The sequence below is a fragment of the Zalophus californianus genome, chromosome 12 (genome assembly GCF_009762305.2).
Source record: "Zalophus californianus isolate mZalCal1 chromosome 12, mZalCal1.pri.v2, whole genome shotgun sequence".
NCBI lineage: Eukaryota > Metazoa > Chordata > Mammalia > Carnivora > Otariidae > Zalophus > Zalophus californianus.
This window is the reverse complement of record NC_045606.1, coordinates 68,885,314-68,901,988: the sequence shown is the minus strand read 5'-3', so window position 1 is coordinate 68,901,988 and position 16,675 is coordinate 68,885,314. Positions and strand designations below refer to the sequence as shown.

Sequence of the window (16,675 nt, the reverse complement as noted above, 5' to 3'; positions counted from 1 at the left end):
AAAGATGCATACATGTGTATACCAAAAGACATACACAGGAATGTTCATAGCAGCACTCCTCCTAGTAGCCCCACATGGAAACACCTCTAATGTCCATCAACAGTACAATGAATACATTGTGGTATATTCATTAAATGTGGTCTAGTCATTCATTGTATAGCAATGGAAACAAATGAACAACTGGTCCAGGTAACAACATAGATGAATCTCAATGATGTTAAAGGAAGCTAGACAAAAAAGAATACATCACGTATTCAATTTATACAAAGGTTAACCACTGGCAAACCTCATTTTTGGTTTTAGAAACCAGGGTAATGATTACCTTTGGGAAGGAATAAGAGTAAAGACTAAGAAGAGGCAGACTAGTGTTGTAGTTATTGATGTGGGTGGTGGTTACATAGTTATCTTCACACGTTGTGATAAGTTGTGCCAAATAATTACATTTGTGCCCCTTTCTGTATGTGTTATGTTTCATTAAAAAACTTATTTTTTAAAAATTGATATAATTGCCCTCATGTGTGTAATGTCTACTTTTTCTGGATGCTTTTAGGGTGTTTTTCTTTGTCTTAGTTTTATGTTCGACTATAGCATTCATAGGTGTGATTTGCATGGTAATTTTCCTACTGTGGTTTCACTGAGCTTTGTGAATCTGTAATTTCATGCTATTCACCAAATTTAGAAAACATGCTGCCAATATTTTTTTTTACTTAGACATAAAGAAAATAGAGGGACTACTCTCACCTCCACTTTGCATACCTTCAGAAGGAAAAGATGGCACCATATATGCATTACTAGTTGTTAAGCATTTACTTCATTTTATAGGTCAGCATCTCAAGTTTGCAGGTTACTGCCACCCAACTGGCCCCATAAACTGAACCAGTTTTCCAATTCGTTCTAAGTTCTGTCTAGCCTGTCAACTCCTAAGCCACTAACGATTAACCAGTGTATACCCTTACCTCAGGCCATGCCTCCTAAAGTTCTTCCCAGTGGAAGATTTTCTCTTTACCATTGTGTTTCAGGGCCACTAAAGAGGGGTGGTGTTGTATAGTGACCACTTACACCTAGCTTTTGCCAGCTCAGTACAGGTCCTTTTATGAATGAAAAGACCCACCCTTTTTCCCTCTTTCCTTAACTGACCAGAGGGAACTTCTTATGATGCCAATTTATATGGATTGAGGGAGAAGTGCTGAAGGATTAGGGGCAGTTACCATAGTAGTCTGAGTCATCTGCTCATTCAGCTTAGCTGTAGCCATGTTCCCAGTCTCGGAGGGCGTGGACTGCTGTTGGGCCCATCTAGTTGTATGGTTTGGTGAATCAGATAACAGCTGTTTATGATAGTGGTCAGGTGTTCTAGCTCTACCAGGGACTGCTAGCAAATCAGGAGAACAATCTTAATAAGGTCCCCAAGGACCACATGTGATTAGCACTGACACATTGCACTATGACACTGACTGTGCAGTTATACAGCAGCCATTTCTAAGGCACTTTCTGCTTACAAAGCACTCACACATGCTTATAGGCCACAGTATCCTTTCTGCTGGCCTCCAGGGTCTATAGATGGAAAAGGCCTAAAGTGAAATCGAGATTCCATGGACAGCCTGGCTTTTCCAGGGGTTCTGTAGCCCATGGCTCAACTACCACCACTACTACCACCACTACTACTTCTACTACTACTCCTACTACTTCTTCTACTACTACTACTTCTACTACTCCTACTTCTTCTACTACTACTACTACTTCTACTACTCCTACTCCTACTACTTCTACTACTCCTACTCCTACTCCTATTGCTTCTTCTACTACCACCACTACTACTTCTACTACTACTCCTACTACTTCTTCTACTACTACTACTTCTACTACTCCTACTTCTTCTACTACTACTACTACTTCTACTACTCCTACTCCTACTCCTATTGCTTCTTCTACTACTACCACTACTTCTACTACCACTACTCCTACTACTTCTTCCACTCCTCCTCCTCCTCCTACTACTTCTTCTACTACTACTACTACTACTACTTCTTCTACTTCTTCTTCTCCTCCTCCTCCTCCTCCTTCTTTTTTTTGAGGAATGAGAATTTAACGTTGGGGAAGGAGGATGCTTAGGTTGTAGCCTCTGGCAAGGGGACACCCTGGCCCTGGTCTTGGGCCAGCAGATGCCGAAGCAGGGTGTGCAGGGCCCGACAGACAGGTGTGTAGCCCAGGCGGCTCAGATGCAGGTACTCGTACAAGCCACGCTGACTTACAGTACCATCCAAGTGCACAAAGCTGGGGGTGACATCCAGGAAGTGGGCCCGTAGATGGCCGGCCAATGCTGCCCAGACCAGCTCATTCACACATCAGTTTTTCTCATGAAGTAGGTTGGGGTGCTGGCCCCTGGCACAAATCTGACCCCCCTACAATCTTGGGCCAGATTTGTTCCAGCTCCCCATTCTCCAGCTGCCAAAGCACCTGTTATGTGCTGTCACTGCCAATACCAAAGTTAAGTGCATGCAGAGCAGAAAAGAGCCCCTGCCAGATCTTGCACTGGTGCATTAGCTGGACCCAGGAATCACCGATGAAGATGACTTCCTGTTCCTTGTCCTTGCTGTCGGCTATGAACCAATGGTGCAGGGACATCTAGCATCCTTCGCCCTGCATATCCTACACCGGCATGGACTTGCCAGTGCATTCTCCTCTTCACTCATCTTGGTGCTGCCCCTCATGCCAGATCCAGCGTCTTCTTTAAAGGCAAAGTGCTGTATTTGAAAGAACATAAGCAGTAGAAATTAAGATTTGGGTAACAGTTTAGATTGGAACACCGATCACTTGGTTCTCTTCCTCTCCATTTGGCTCTCTGCTCAAATGTCATTTTGCCTTTGAGGTCTTTGGCCATCTTATTTAAAACCCCTATTTCCTACCTACCTTGCTGTATTTTCCCAGTAGCACCATTTGACATACTCTACATTTTACTTATTTTATTATCTCTCTTTCCCATTAAAAAAAAGTTTATTGAGAGCAGGACTGCTTCCATCCCAGTGCATTGTGTATGGAAAGTATTTGGTGGCTCAGTTGGTTAAGAATCCTCCTCTTGATTTTGTCTCAGGTCATGATCTCAGGATTGTAAGATCGAGAGCCATGTCAGGCTGCACGTAGGGCATGGAGCCTGCTTAAGATTCTCTCTCTCCCTCCCTCTCCCTCTGCCCCTCTCCCCCTAAAAAAGGAAAGTATTTATTTAATATTTGCTGATGAATAAGGCCTTAATAGAATTCAACCACATTATCTGAGACTTCATTTCCTCAAGTGTAAAATGGAAGTACTTAGAAGCACTTTGTGTGCTGTCATGTACTTTATAAGGGGCTTTCCTATTATTAATAATCAAGTTAGAAATTCATTATTTATTAAGCATAATCTATATACTTCCTAGCATGGTTTAGCTGGTTAAAACATATGTGTATGAAGTGTTCTCCCTGAAATTCTGGGGTACAACCCCAACTGCTGGCTGTCTTTGGGGCCTTAGTCTCACTGACTGCTTCATGACTCATTTTCATTGCCTGTGGATCTTCCAAATTTTAGCCCGTGATTTAAGAGTTCCTATAGCTCCAGGCCAAACAAAACAGTGATTGGCAGAGGCGTCAAAAGATTGCTCCTTAGGTTCTTCTGGTCTGGTCAGTAAGATTTGTTCAGATTGGTTATCCATGATACAATGTCCGTCTAGGTCTCCTTTCTTTTTCTTTGTTTTCTTTCTTCTTTCAAAAAAAGAGGGAGAGTGCTGATCAAGGACTCCTGGGCCCAGTTGCTCCCCACAAAGTGCTGTGGGAATTCAGGGGAAGGAGAGATGAATTGTGGCTTAGAGCAGGGATCAGCTTGGATGGAGTGCTCAAGGTCAGGGATATGTGGCCGAATGTTTCAATCTCCATCTGATTTACAAGGGGAGATATAATTGAATAACTGATTAAGGACTTAATAGAGACATAAGCAAGGCCTATGAGAGCATAGATGAGGCAGTGATACTTAAATCTAACTGGATGGTTCAGGGAAGACTCCCTTGGGAAGGTGGCATATGAGATATATGTTCATGGACTTGGAACATGTTGAAAGCAAAAGGAGAGAGGATTTCAGGAGAGTCAGACTGAGGAAAAGAAAGATAAAAAATAAAGAGGCAGAAAAACTGAATGTAAATTTTAGTTTGCCTGTTGCTAAAGACTTTTGAGTAAGGGAGTTTCAGGGTAAGATTTTGATATTTTAATTATCCACTTTTACCCTTTCTGCCTTCTGCAGTTCTGGCCTGAAGAATGGATTTATAAAAAGGTGTAGGAGCCAGCAGGGAAATAAAGTGCTGCTTCAAAGTTGGATGAATTTTTGGTAACCCTCAATGTCTGGCTTTTCCAGTGTGTTGTTGAACCATGAGGCTTGGGTTTGGAGGCTTACCTGTATTTCCTACTCCAGTGAGTTTCAATCTCACTTACTCTTCAGTTTTAAGAGGAGAAATTGGAGCAGAGAGGGGATGAGGAGCTCCAGGTCTGATTTTTTTTTTTTTTTTTTTTAATCGCACAAAATGATCATGACCTCTCTGCCTGGAGTTTCAGACCCTGCCTAGTTATTCATGCTCCATTCTCACTGTTCTGGACCAGGCTGTCATCTTCTCTCACCTTGGCTGTTTCAGGAGCCTAACTTTGACCTCATCACTGCTAGTGTAATTTCCTCCCTCCACTTCATCATCTTCACTGTTACTGTCCAGTTGAAGCCATCTATGTAGCTTTACATATTTGATTAGCCACATCAAAAAAAAAAACTAAAAAAAGTGATTGTGATTTTAATAATGCATTTTATTTGATCCAGTCTATCCAAAATATTATTTCAGCATGTGGCCCTAATCACATTTCAACATCCTCAACCTATATATACCCTATTCCCTTTGTCTGGAAGCCTCTGATCCTTCTACTGAACAAACTTGTTCATACAGTATCAACCTGAATGCTGTTTCCTTCATGAATCCTGCCTTAAGTTATTTAGGCAAATTTCATATACTTGTGGCTTTCAAGGTTTTTTGGCTGTATCAAGTAAGAAGCATATTTTACATCGTGACCAAGATGTATGCATATGTGTGTGTGTCTTCCCATATTTTTGCCTATAGCTATACTGAAATCTCTGTGTGTATATCTAAATTTTTACCTATGAAAAACAGGAACAGAAGTTCAAATTTGTTTTGTTTCATTAGGTAAGTGTATTACTGCATTTGCATATATCTCCTCCCTAGACTCTATATCTTTTTAAAAAAAGATTGATTGATTGATTGTGACAAGTCCAGTGCCTGGTCATTGTGTGTACTCAATATATATTTATTGACTGACTCAAGTCCAGAAGAGCTGTTCACATGGGTTCAAAGACATCATTTTAACCATCAATATTAATTAACTACCACAGTTTGTGCGGTGTTGTCTCAGCCCTGGCTGACTGAAATACGAGCACCTGGGTGATAAAAGGTTTTCTTTATTCCCAGATCTACTTATATCTGAATAAGGAGCTCAGATTTGTTCTCTTATTCTGGTAACATGGAAAATGGATAGCAGGGAGAGCTTGATATTTTTCACTTAGAATCAACTCAAATACTGTAGAGAAACCCATTCTGTTACTTTTTATGAAGAGAGCTGAAGTCTGTACTCTGAGGTTAGCAATTTATGCCTGGTATTTAAAAAAATTTCTGATGACATGATACAGTCTCAGACTATATCAGAGATAAGCCAGATGGCTCATTTCTAGACTAGTTTTACTGCTAATTAAAGGGCTAATTTTTCTCTCACAAACTCAAGAGTGTGAATATATTTATTGTCAAAATACTCAATAGTTGGACAAGCTAAATTGGTTCAGGAAAACCTAATTGGGTGTTTTCCATCTTGAAAAACTCTGGTGCTTATATTTAAGAGACCCTGGGGAATAGCTGTTAGTAAAGGTATTGATTACAAGTCTGCTGCTTTTTAATAGCTGTGTATTAACTCAAGAAGTTTGATTTCAAGGGACTAAAATTTTAAAGAAAAATAAAAGTCTCAACAGTTAGAACTAGTCCTTTCACTTCCACTTAGGTGAATAGTTTTGCTTTTATTACATTCTAAGCGTTGCTGTCAGTCTGTGTGAAGAGGCCCACATGACAAGATTGCTCTTTCTCTGACAAAAGATCATTATCTGGCTAGAGCATATCCTAGGAGTCAATAAATATATAATATGCTATTTCAGATTCTTTGAAGATACTGAGTATAATCTCATTTTGGATGTAGGAGGCGTTGCTTAATAAATATTTAAAAACTCTATTGGCAGGGTCTTAATGTGACAGCTAATAAACATACCATTGAATAAGTGTTAACAAAAAGACATATTACTGTGAAGTGCCTTCAAATTATTTAGGTGAAATAATAAAGTATCACCTTTTCCTAACAAATAAATTAGCGATGATTTAATTCTTTCATGTTAATTTATGTTGAGGAATATACACGGGAGAGTTTTTTTTTTTAAAGATTTTATTTATTTGAGAGAGAGAGAATGAGAGATAGAGAGCACAAGCGGGAGGAGGGTCAGAGGGAGAAGCAGACTCCCTGCCGAGCAGAGAGCCCGATGTGGGACTCGATCCTGGGACTCCAGGATCATGACCTGAGCCGAAGGCAGTCGCTTAACCAATTGAGCCACCCAGGCGCCCACACATGGGAAAGTTTTTGATAGAGCTATTTTTGCCCTCTCCTAGTAATTTACTTAGGAATTTTCTTCAAATAATTCATAATACTAAATTATCTGCAGAGAAGAGTTGCCACTTGCAATATGTATATGGATTTTGTTTTTTACCTAAACTTACTGTATATGTATGCATGCTGTTATGAATATCAGGAAATATTTAACCAGGGTCCTGACTTAGAAAGTTGCCTTTCATCTAAAAATTCCAAACTTGGACTTCCTACTTTTTCTTACTTTTTAAAATGAGTTTCTATTTATTTGATGAGCAAATAGTTTGCATTTACATGTTAAACAATTTTGTTATTTAGAGTTGATAATATGTGCCATATTGATATCTCTGGAATTTTCTGTCTTGAAGCTGAAAGCCTTCAGATATATATTGTTGCTATTATTATTTGAGAAAATGACTGGCATTTCCACTTGCCTTTTAGCATGGTTACCTTCCAGTATATTCACATGGTAGGGGAACTTTGTTTTTTGGCTCAGTGAAATATCAACGGTGTTTTTCTGATGTGCAGCCATGTAATGTGGGATTGTTTTAGGCGCAATGTTATGAAATTTTATTTCACCTTGTAAGCATCGTGGCCTATCTTGCCATTGTAAAATGACTTGTATTTAAATACCTATAACAACTATAATCCTGGAAAATGGAATAATAATTCATATACTCTCATTAGTAAGTTCTTTGACTAGACTATAAATTTTCACTTACCTATCGGTTAAGTGGGAAGCTGACATTGTACATGGTCTTTCTTATCTCTAATATGACTTTTCTTTTTACTGTGAGGTTTATGAGAGGCTTTCAGTGATATTTTTTCATTCTGGTCTTCTCTTACTGTGTATTGATGCCACATATCTTGTTCTTCAGTTAATAAACAGCTCATATTCTACTGTCTCATTAGCCTTTCAGTAAATGGGATTCAAAATGGTCTCATTAGCCTTTTGACAAATATCATTTTAATTAAATATGCATAAATATGGAAAGATCTGTGTAACAATGTCTGTAGTAATTACAATGTATTTTATATTATTTTGCATTATTATGGAATTGTGTACTTATTTCTGATGCAGAATAATTACATTAGGAGTCTATACTAACCTGTTTTTTGTGTTTATAAAGATCACAGGTTTATCAAGTAGGTGGCTTGAATTAATTTGATTTCACCTTTATCACAGTGCTAATGGAATTGATAGTGTAAGTTCGCCTGTGCCAAGAAGTAAAGAGCTCAGGTTTAATAACTGTGCTGATTCAGAAAATTGATTTGTTTCTTTCAGGATTTTCTTAAATATAGATGCTTTAATACAATTGGATGTTATAAAAACTCTTTTACCTTACATTAAACTCATTTTTATGATATTCCAGAGGTATTGGTTAAGAAAGGAGCTTGAGAGATAGAAAGACCTAACTTGGATCTTAGATTTGCCATTTGCTATCACAGGGCTCTTGGGTGATTATAATAACAATATCTGCCTCAAAGGATCATTTTTTTGAGAAATAATTGAGATAAGATTTACTAAGTGCTAAATTTACTAAGTACTAGTAATTTTATTATCATAATAATAAAAGTCATGAACTTTTTTCCCTAAATATATTTCATTTTGCTGGAAGTTTTGTTGATCAATATTTGCATTGTGACAATTACAGAATGTTGACTAAATGGTAAGTATACCACTGTAAACTTTTGTTTTTGGACCTCTTGAAGGCCAGTGTAATCAGCACATTGAAAAACATTATACAGTTCACATTTAATAAAATTGAATTGAATTTGCATGGTTTCAACTGGTATAAGATGACTGTCATGTAAATTGCTTGTTTCCTGTTATGTAATTATTTTATAATTTTTTATTATCTGCCAAAGTAAATTGTAAACAAAAGTTGATTAGAAATTACTTTCAGCTTTCTCTTACCTATCTAAAAGTATGTAAAAAATATTTTTTTCAACCACCAAGTCTATTTAGTAAATGTCTGCTGGATTTTAACCTGCTATACTTTTTTTTTTTAACCTGATATGCTTTTTAAAATTTATTGTTTATTTATTTAATTAAATTTTTAATTTAAATTTTGTTAATTAACATACAGTACAGTATTGGTTTCTGGAGCAGGATTCAGTGATTCATCACTTACACACAACACCCAGTGCTCATCACAAGTGCCCTCCTTAATCCCCATCACCCATCTGTCACATCCCCCACCCACCCCCTCTGTCAACCCTCAGTTTGTTCTCCATCATTAACAGTCACTTATGGCTTGTTTCCCTCTCTCCTTTTTTTATTTTCCCCCTTCCCATATGTGCCTCTGTTTTCTTTCTTAATTCCACATATAAGTGAGATTATATAACATTTGTCTTTCTCTGACTGACTTATTTCACTTATAATACACTGAAGCTCCATCCTTATCATTGCAAATGGCAAGATTTCATCCTTTTTGGTGGCTGAGTAATACTCCATTGAATATATATACCACATCTTCTTTATTCATTCATCAGATGATGGACATTTGGACTCTCTCTGTAGTTTGGCTGTTGTTAATAATGCTGCTATAAACATTGGGGTGCATGTACCCCTTCAAATCTGTATTTTTGTATCCTTTGGGTAAATACCTAGGAGTGCAATTGCTGGATCATAGGGTAGTTCCATTTTTAACTTTTTGTGGAACCTCCATACTGTTTTCCACAGTGGCTGCAGCAGTTCACATTCCCACCAACAAGAGGTTTCCCCCTTCTCTGCTTCCTCACCAACACCTATTGTTTCTTGTGTTTTTAATTTTAACCATTCTGACAGGTGTTAGATGGTATTTCATTGTGGTTTTGATTTGTATTTCCCTGATGATGAGTGATACTGAGCATCTTTTCTTTTTTTTTTTAAGATTTTATTTACTTATTTGACAGAGGGAGAGATAGCGAGAGAGGGAACACAAGAAGGGGGAGTGGGAGAGGGAGAAGCCGGCTTCCCGCTGAGCGGGGAGCCAGATGTGGGGCTTGATCCCAGGACCCTGGGATCATGACCTGAGCCGAAGGCAGACGCTTAACGACTGAGCCACCCAGGCGCCCCACTGAGCATCTTTTCGTGTGTCTGTTAGCCATCTGGAAGTCTTCTATGGAAAAGTATTTGTTATGTCTTCTGCCCATTTCTTAACTGGGTTATTTGTTTTTTGCGTGTTGAGTTTGGTAAGTTCTTAATAGATTTTGGATACTAACCCTTTATCAGATATGTCATTTGCAAATATCTTCTCCCATTCCCTAGGCTGCCTTTTAGTTTTGTTGATTGTTTCCTTTGCTGTGTGGAAGATTTTTATCTCGATGAAGTCCCAGTAGTTTATTTTTCCTTTTTTTCCCCTGCCCCCGACGACGTGTCTAGTAAGAAGTTGCTATGGCCAAGGTCAAAGAGACTGCTGCCTGTGTTCTCCTCTTGGATTTTGTTGGTTTCCTGTCTCACATTCAGGTCTTTCATCCATTTTGAATTTATTTTTGTGTATGGTGTAAGAAAGTGGTCCAGTTTCATTCTTCTGCATGTAGCTGTCCAGTTTTCCCAGCACCATTTGTTGAAGAGACTGTCTTTTTTCCATTGAATATTCTTTCCTGCTTTGTCAAATATTAGTTCACCATATAGTTGAGGGTCAATTTCTGGGTTCTCTATTCTGTTCCATTGATCTATGTGTCTGTTTTTGTGCCAGTCCCATACTGTCTTGATGACTACAGCTTTGTAATATAGCTTGAAATTTAGAATCATGTTGCCTTCAGTTTTGTTTTTCTTTTTCAAAATTGCTTTGGCCATTTGGGATCTTTTATGGTTCCATACAATTTTAGGATTGTATGTTCTAGCTCTGTGAAAAATGCTGGTGGTATTTTGATAGGGGTTGCATTAAATGTGTAGATTGCTTTGGGTAATATAGACATTTTAACAATGTTTGTTCTCGTAATCCTTGAGCATGGAATGCTTTTCCATTTCTTTGTGTTCTCTTCAATTTCTTTCATAAGTGTTTTGTAGTTTTCAGAGTACAAATCCTTTACCTCTTCAGTTAGGTTGATTCCTAGGAATCTTACTGTTTTTGGTGCAATTATAAATGGGATTAATCCCTTGATTTCATTTTCTGCTGCTTCGTTATGGGTGCATAGAAATGCAACAGATTTGGGGTGCCTGGGTGGCTCAGCTGGTTAAGCGGCTGCCTTCAGCTCAGGTCACTATCTCAGGGTGAGATTGAACCCCCTTGTTGGGCTCCCCACTTCTCCCTTGTTGGGCTCTGCTTCTCCCTCTCCCTCTGCCACACCCCCTGCCCCACCACCCCCGTGTGAGCACACGAGTGTGCTCTCTCTCTGTCTCTCAAGTAAATATATAAAATCTTAAAGAAAATGGATAGCAGTGAGAACAATTTGATGTTTTTCACTTAAAATCAACTCTAATACTTTAGAGAAACACATTCTGTTACTTTTTATGAAGGGAGCTGAAGTTTGTACTCTGAGGTTAGCAATTTATGCCTGGTATTTAAAAAAATTTCTTTATCTGACAAGGTTGTTATTCAGAATAGAAGGAGAGATAAAGAGTTTCCTAGACAAATAATAACTTGATATACTATTGATGGGTGCTTTCTATTCCCCTTGATTTTAAAAGAATAATGAATAAATAAAACAATTATTCATGAAGTAGTAATAAAATCAAATATGATACAGTCATACTTTATATAATATTATGATGTTTATATATGTGCAAATGAAACTATGCATTGAAAAAACTATTAGGATTCATAGCAAATTGTTGATAGAATTATTTCTACAGTAGGGTTTGGAGCAGTGCAATTCTTGACTGTATATCAAATAGAGTTTCATGATTGCAAGCAACCTAAACTGAGAGATGATCTAAACAAAAAAGAGGAATTTATTGGATAAAGTTTGGCTATACCACACAATTGAAAATTGAGTTGAATAAGTAGTTCTCAGGAAGCATAGAAGTAGAAACAGCTCAGAGAGTTAAGTGGCAGTAATTTGTGAGCAGTTTCTATGGCAGGAGTGGAATTTGAAGACTTCCATTTGAAGACTGATAGCCCTACTAGAGTGACAAAAAATGAGGGTGGGGGGGCGGGCTGGTGGATGGCAGTTCACCAAAGGAAATGGTACTATTCCTGAAGAGCATCAGAGATTTCTACTACAGAAGGATGTTTTCCTTCGTATTTTATGTGTCTTTAAAAAAAAAATTAGCTTTGTTGTGATTTAATCCATACACCGTATGATTCAACCATTTTGAGGTATATAATTAAATGGCATAGTATTAGTCACAAAAATGTACATTCATCAGTAAATTCAATTTTAGAATACTTTCACTACCCTAAGAAGGAACCCCATATCTCTTAGCCATCACCTCCAAACCATCTCTCTACTCTCAGTCTCTAGTAGCCACTAATCTGCTGTCTGTCTCTATAGATTTCCCCATTTTGAATATTACATATTAATGGAATTATGCAGTATGTGGTTATTTGTGACTGACTTCCTTCACTTAGCACAGTATTTTCAAGGTTCATGAGGTTGTAGCATATATCAGTAATTTATTCCTTTTTATGGCTGAATAATAATATACTGTTATAGGGATAAACCACATCTTATTTATCCCCTCATCAGTTAATGGACATTTGGATTGTTTCCATCTTTTAGCTATTATGAATAATGCTGCTATGAATCTTCAGCTACAAATTTTTGTTTGACTACTTGTTTTCAATTCTCTTGGGTATATAGTTAGGCGTGGTATTGCTGGATCGTATGGTAACTCTATGTTTAAGCATTTGAGGAATTGCTAAACTGTTTTTCAGAAGTCCTGCACCATTTTACAATCTCACCAGTAGTGTAGGGAGGTTTCTGTTTTTCCACATCTTTATTAACATGTTAAATGTCTTTGATTGTAGCCATCCTAGTAGTGGGTGTGAAGTAGTATCTCATTGTGACTTTGATTTGCATTTATCTGGTGGCTAATGATGTTGAATGTTTTCTATGTGCTGTTTGGCTGTATATATATGTATACATATACATATGTTTGTTTATATAGTTTTTTTACTTTCATGATTTTTGAAATAAAAACGTCAGATTTTTTTTCATTTTTTTTCTTACCATTACTTTTCATTCTTTATAATTTTAGGTGAGTGTTTAACACAAAGTTAGTTACTCATAATTTTTCTGTGAGCTGAGTATTATGGCATTAAAAATAAAAGGAGCTTAGAGAAGGTAAGTAATTTGCTCAAGATCACAGAGCTAGTAAGTCTCACAGGATTTGAACCTAGGCCATTTTAAATCCAGTGCCTGGTTTCTTAAACACAAGACTGTAATGTGTATTAAATCATATGTGTTCTCAAGTTTACTGTATTGTTGTTGTTAGTTTGTTTTGCTTGCCTTTATAATCGTATAGAAACAAAGACTCTTAAATTTCTGAGGGATCTCACAGTTCATCAAGTGTCACCTCTACCCAGTGTAGGTAATCTTTCTACAGGTTTGCTAAGGCCTGGTTGTTTAGCCAGGATTGTATGTTGTTTTCCACCTGCATCAGAATCAACTCAGTTGTTGGTTAAAATTGCATATTTCCAGGCTTCACCCCTGACTTCATAAATATGCCAGTTGAATACCAGGCCTAGGAAACAAAAGCTTAAGTGAGCGGATTGAGAACCACTTCTTTGGTGGCAGGTATCTCACCATGTCACAAGACCATTATTTTGTTTGATGCTTTTCGTGTTTCCCGGTAGCTTTTATCATTTGATCTGCCTCTCTGCTCTATAGCAACACTCAATAGGCCTATTCTCTTTGATACTTGGCAAATATGGCTCTAGCATGCTGATAGAGAGGACTTTCCGTCTGTTGTTTCCATCCTGGCAGTTTGCTGAGTTAATCATTCAGTTAAGAATCTCTTGCTCAGCACCTCCTGAATAGGTGGGAGACAGCACTGCTATGCGTGAACTCTGCTATGAAAGAGGCAAAACTCTGGCAGGAATTTTAAGCATTAAGCAGAAATATTCAAGTCTGTTTGAGCATGATAGCATCTTTGAATGTACCTGATGTGAAAATTTCATATTTTCTTTTCCTGAAGACAGAAGTGTAGTCTTAGTGATAATAGTTTTACCTGATTTCATGTAAGAAGTTTTCTGCACAATGTGATAGCTACAACTAATATCAGATGCGGTGTCCAGTGTCTGCAGAGGCGACAACCCCTACAGTTTGTTTTCTCATTTGGGTTACCAAGCTAGGAGAGAATACTAGGGTTAGACTCATGTGTTCAGGCTCTATTAGCTTTTGATTTATGACCCAAGCCATTTCACTTACGTCTTTACTTGTCTGACTCTCAGGATTCGACTGTCCTTTGGTTTTAACTTCATGAGAACTGTATGGATTGCTTTCTTGCCTTAATACTGTGAAAAATGCAAGGAGCCTTATGATAACTTGTACCTCAAATGAGCTGTGATTGTTAGATAAAAAGACAATAATGTACAGATAGCATAGACTTGGAAAAGCTAATTTTGTAGAATTGCTAAGTCTTGTCCTTTTTTTCCAATGTTGGATTTTTTTCTCCCTGAGAGCTAGCTTATCACCTCATTCTATAGCTTTTTCTCAGGCATTCTCCTAGAATGCCATTCTTTCCTTTCTGTTTCTTTACTGTCATCAGCCTAGTCCAGGACCTTAGCAGCTGCAGAATGATCAATAGTAGGAAAGGTTAAAAAGGTCAGATGTAAATTTATTACACAAGTATGCTCTTGATTTATGCAAATGCATTGTCAACAGGTTACCAATTTGCATTGTCAACAGGTTACCAATTTGCATTATTCAATATTCATTTACAGGCACTTATGACACTGTCAAACTCAAGCATGTGAGCAATTTAAAGACTGGCTTGTGCTTGGATAGTTCAAAGCAGTTTCCATTAAATAATTTGAAGTGACTATGATGAGGGTTTGTTTTTTTTTCAGGAACTGAATGGGGTCTTTACTGAAGACGAAGGTAGAAAGGGTCAGAGCAAACCTAGAATCAGAAAGAGGTGCTTGGCATTTTTTTCTTCCATGATTAACAAAGCAGGAACAGGAAAGCATTTTGAAGCTTTGATTTGATTCAAAACAGTGTTTTCTAAACATAAGCCATTCTTGTCTTTAACTTAAATATAGGCTCATTTAAGTCACTGATGTATTTACCTGTGTTCTTCATTCATTCTTAGGAGGCAGATGATTTATGAACTACTGTACTCAGCAGAGGAGAAATTAATTTGGCACAAAATATGTAGAGTCATATCTTTTTTCTTTTCTTCTTCTTTTTGGTATAAGAATTCATTCTATCCTCATCATCCCATCCTTGAAGGCATTTTCCTTTAGTTCATAATCTTCACTAACCTATTTATATCCTGTAGGAACTTAAAAGCATTAGCAAAGGTTATAACTGAAGTTGTCAAGAAAAATAGATGAATTAAAATCTATCCCAGAGCAGTTTTGCACGTGGCAGAACCTAGAGCAGCAAGGAACCAGGAAAGGAAGGGGATCCTGACTGTATTGCCTCTGTTCCACTTTGTCTTACCTTACAGCATTGAAAGACCATTTTCTCTCCTTTACTCAGTGGTTTTCTCAATTTTACATTTTTACTACTGGTATTTGCCAGGTACATTTACAAACATTCTCTCATCCAGTTTTCAAAACAGCGCTCCTGGGTTGGAGGTATCAGCTTTTATACCAGCATGCCGTACCCCTGGACCTCTAGTATACTAACTTTTCTAACCATCTCTAATATTTTTTCTTTTTCACAGAAAATGTGTTTTTTTCCTTTCCCTGGCATATAGTTTCAGAGAAATTTAAGAAATACTCAGTTAATAACCACCCTGTGGAAGGCATGCCATCACTCTTTTCCCATATATTTTTTTTTTCCATCATTTATGCCACTTTTCTGTATTTGGCGTGAATCACTTAATTCTCTGTAATGAGAAAACTAGATAATTCTGTAGGTCCCTTCCCCCAACAAGTAACAAAACAGAGGAAATCAACACTTGATTTTCACTGTTACCCTGACTAGTCATTTCCTTTCTGTGTGTAGATTTATGGGTATTTGTGAGAATATGATCTATGATCTCACAGCACTTGAAACAGGAAAATGAAACTGATCAGAAATTCTGACTGCTCAGGCTTTTCTTTTGCTATTTTGTTTCCCTAGTGTAGAACTAGTGTCTCTTAATATCCTTGCTCATGCATAGTGTTCATGACCACTTGGGTAGACCAGGAGGAAAGGGGATGGCTATTAGAGCTTAAATTTCCTTAGATAATTCCCATATACCTCTGCCCCAACCACAAATAGAGTTTCTCCCATCAATAGCTTGCATTAGTATGGGACATTTGTTATAATTGGTGAGCAAATATTGATACATTATTATTAACTCAAGTCCATAGTTTACATTAGGGTTCACTCTGTGTTGTATAGTTTTATGGATTTTGGCAAGTGCATAATGTCATATATCCACCGTTATAGTATCATACCTCACTGCCCTAAAAATTACCTGTACTCTACCTATTTCTCCCTTATTCCTTCCCACCCCACTTCCCCACCTTGTGAACCCCTATAACCACCAATCTTTTTGTTGCCTCCATAGTTTTGCCTTTTCTAGAATGTCCCTTAGTTGGGATCATACAGTATGTAGCCTTTTCAGACTGGCTTCTTTCACTTATTAATAGGCATTTAAGATTTCTTTATGTTTTTTTAGAGCTCATTTCTGTTTATCACTGACTAATATTCCATTATATTGATATACCACAATTTTTTTATCCATTCCCCTATTGAAGAATATCTGGTTGCTTCCAAGTTTTGGTAATTATGAATAAAACTGCTATGAACATTTTTGTGCAGGGTTTTGTATAGATATATGGTTTGAACACATGTAGGCAAATACAAGGATTGTTTATACCTTTTTAACATTTCAGAAAATTAGAATGCTTATGAATATATTAGAGCCTTAAAATATTCCATATCAAAGA

The 16,675-nt window shown here is 37.4% G+C and overlaps 1 protein-coding gene and 1 pseudogene across 5 annotated transcripts in view; one reads left to right on the top strand and one right to left on the bottom strand.

Annotated features, from left to right (window-relative positions):
* Window positions 1-16,675, top strand: part of IMMP2L (inner mitochondrial membrane peptidase subunit 2) — an 867,011-nt gene that overhangs the window by 154,030 nt on the left and 696,306 nt on the right. The gene's annotated exons all lie outside the window — the stretch shown is intronic.
* LOC113911924 lies at window positions 2,106-2,690 on the bottom strand (annotated as a pseudogene).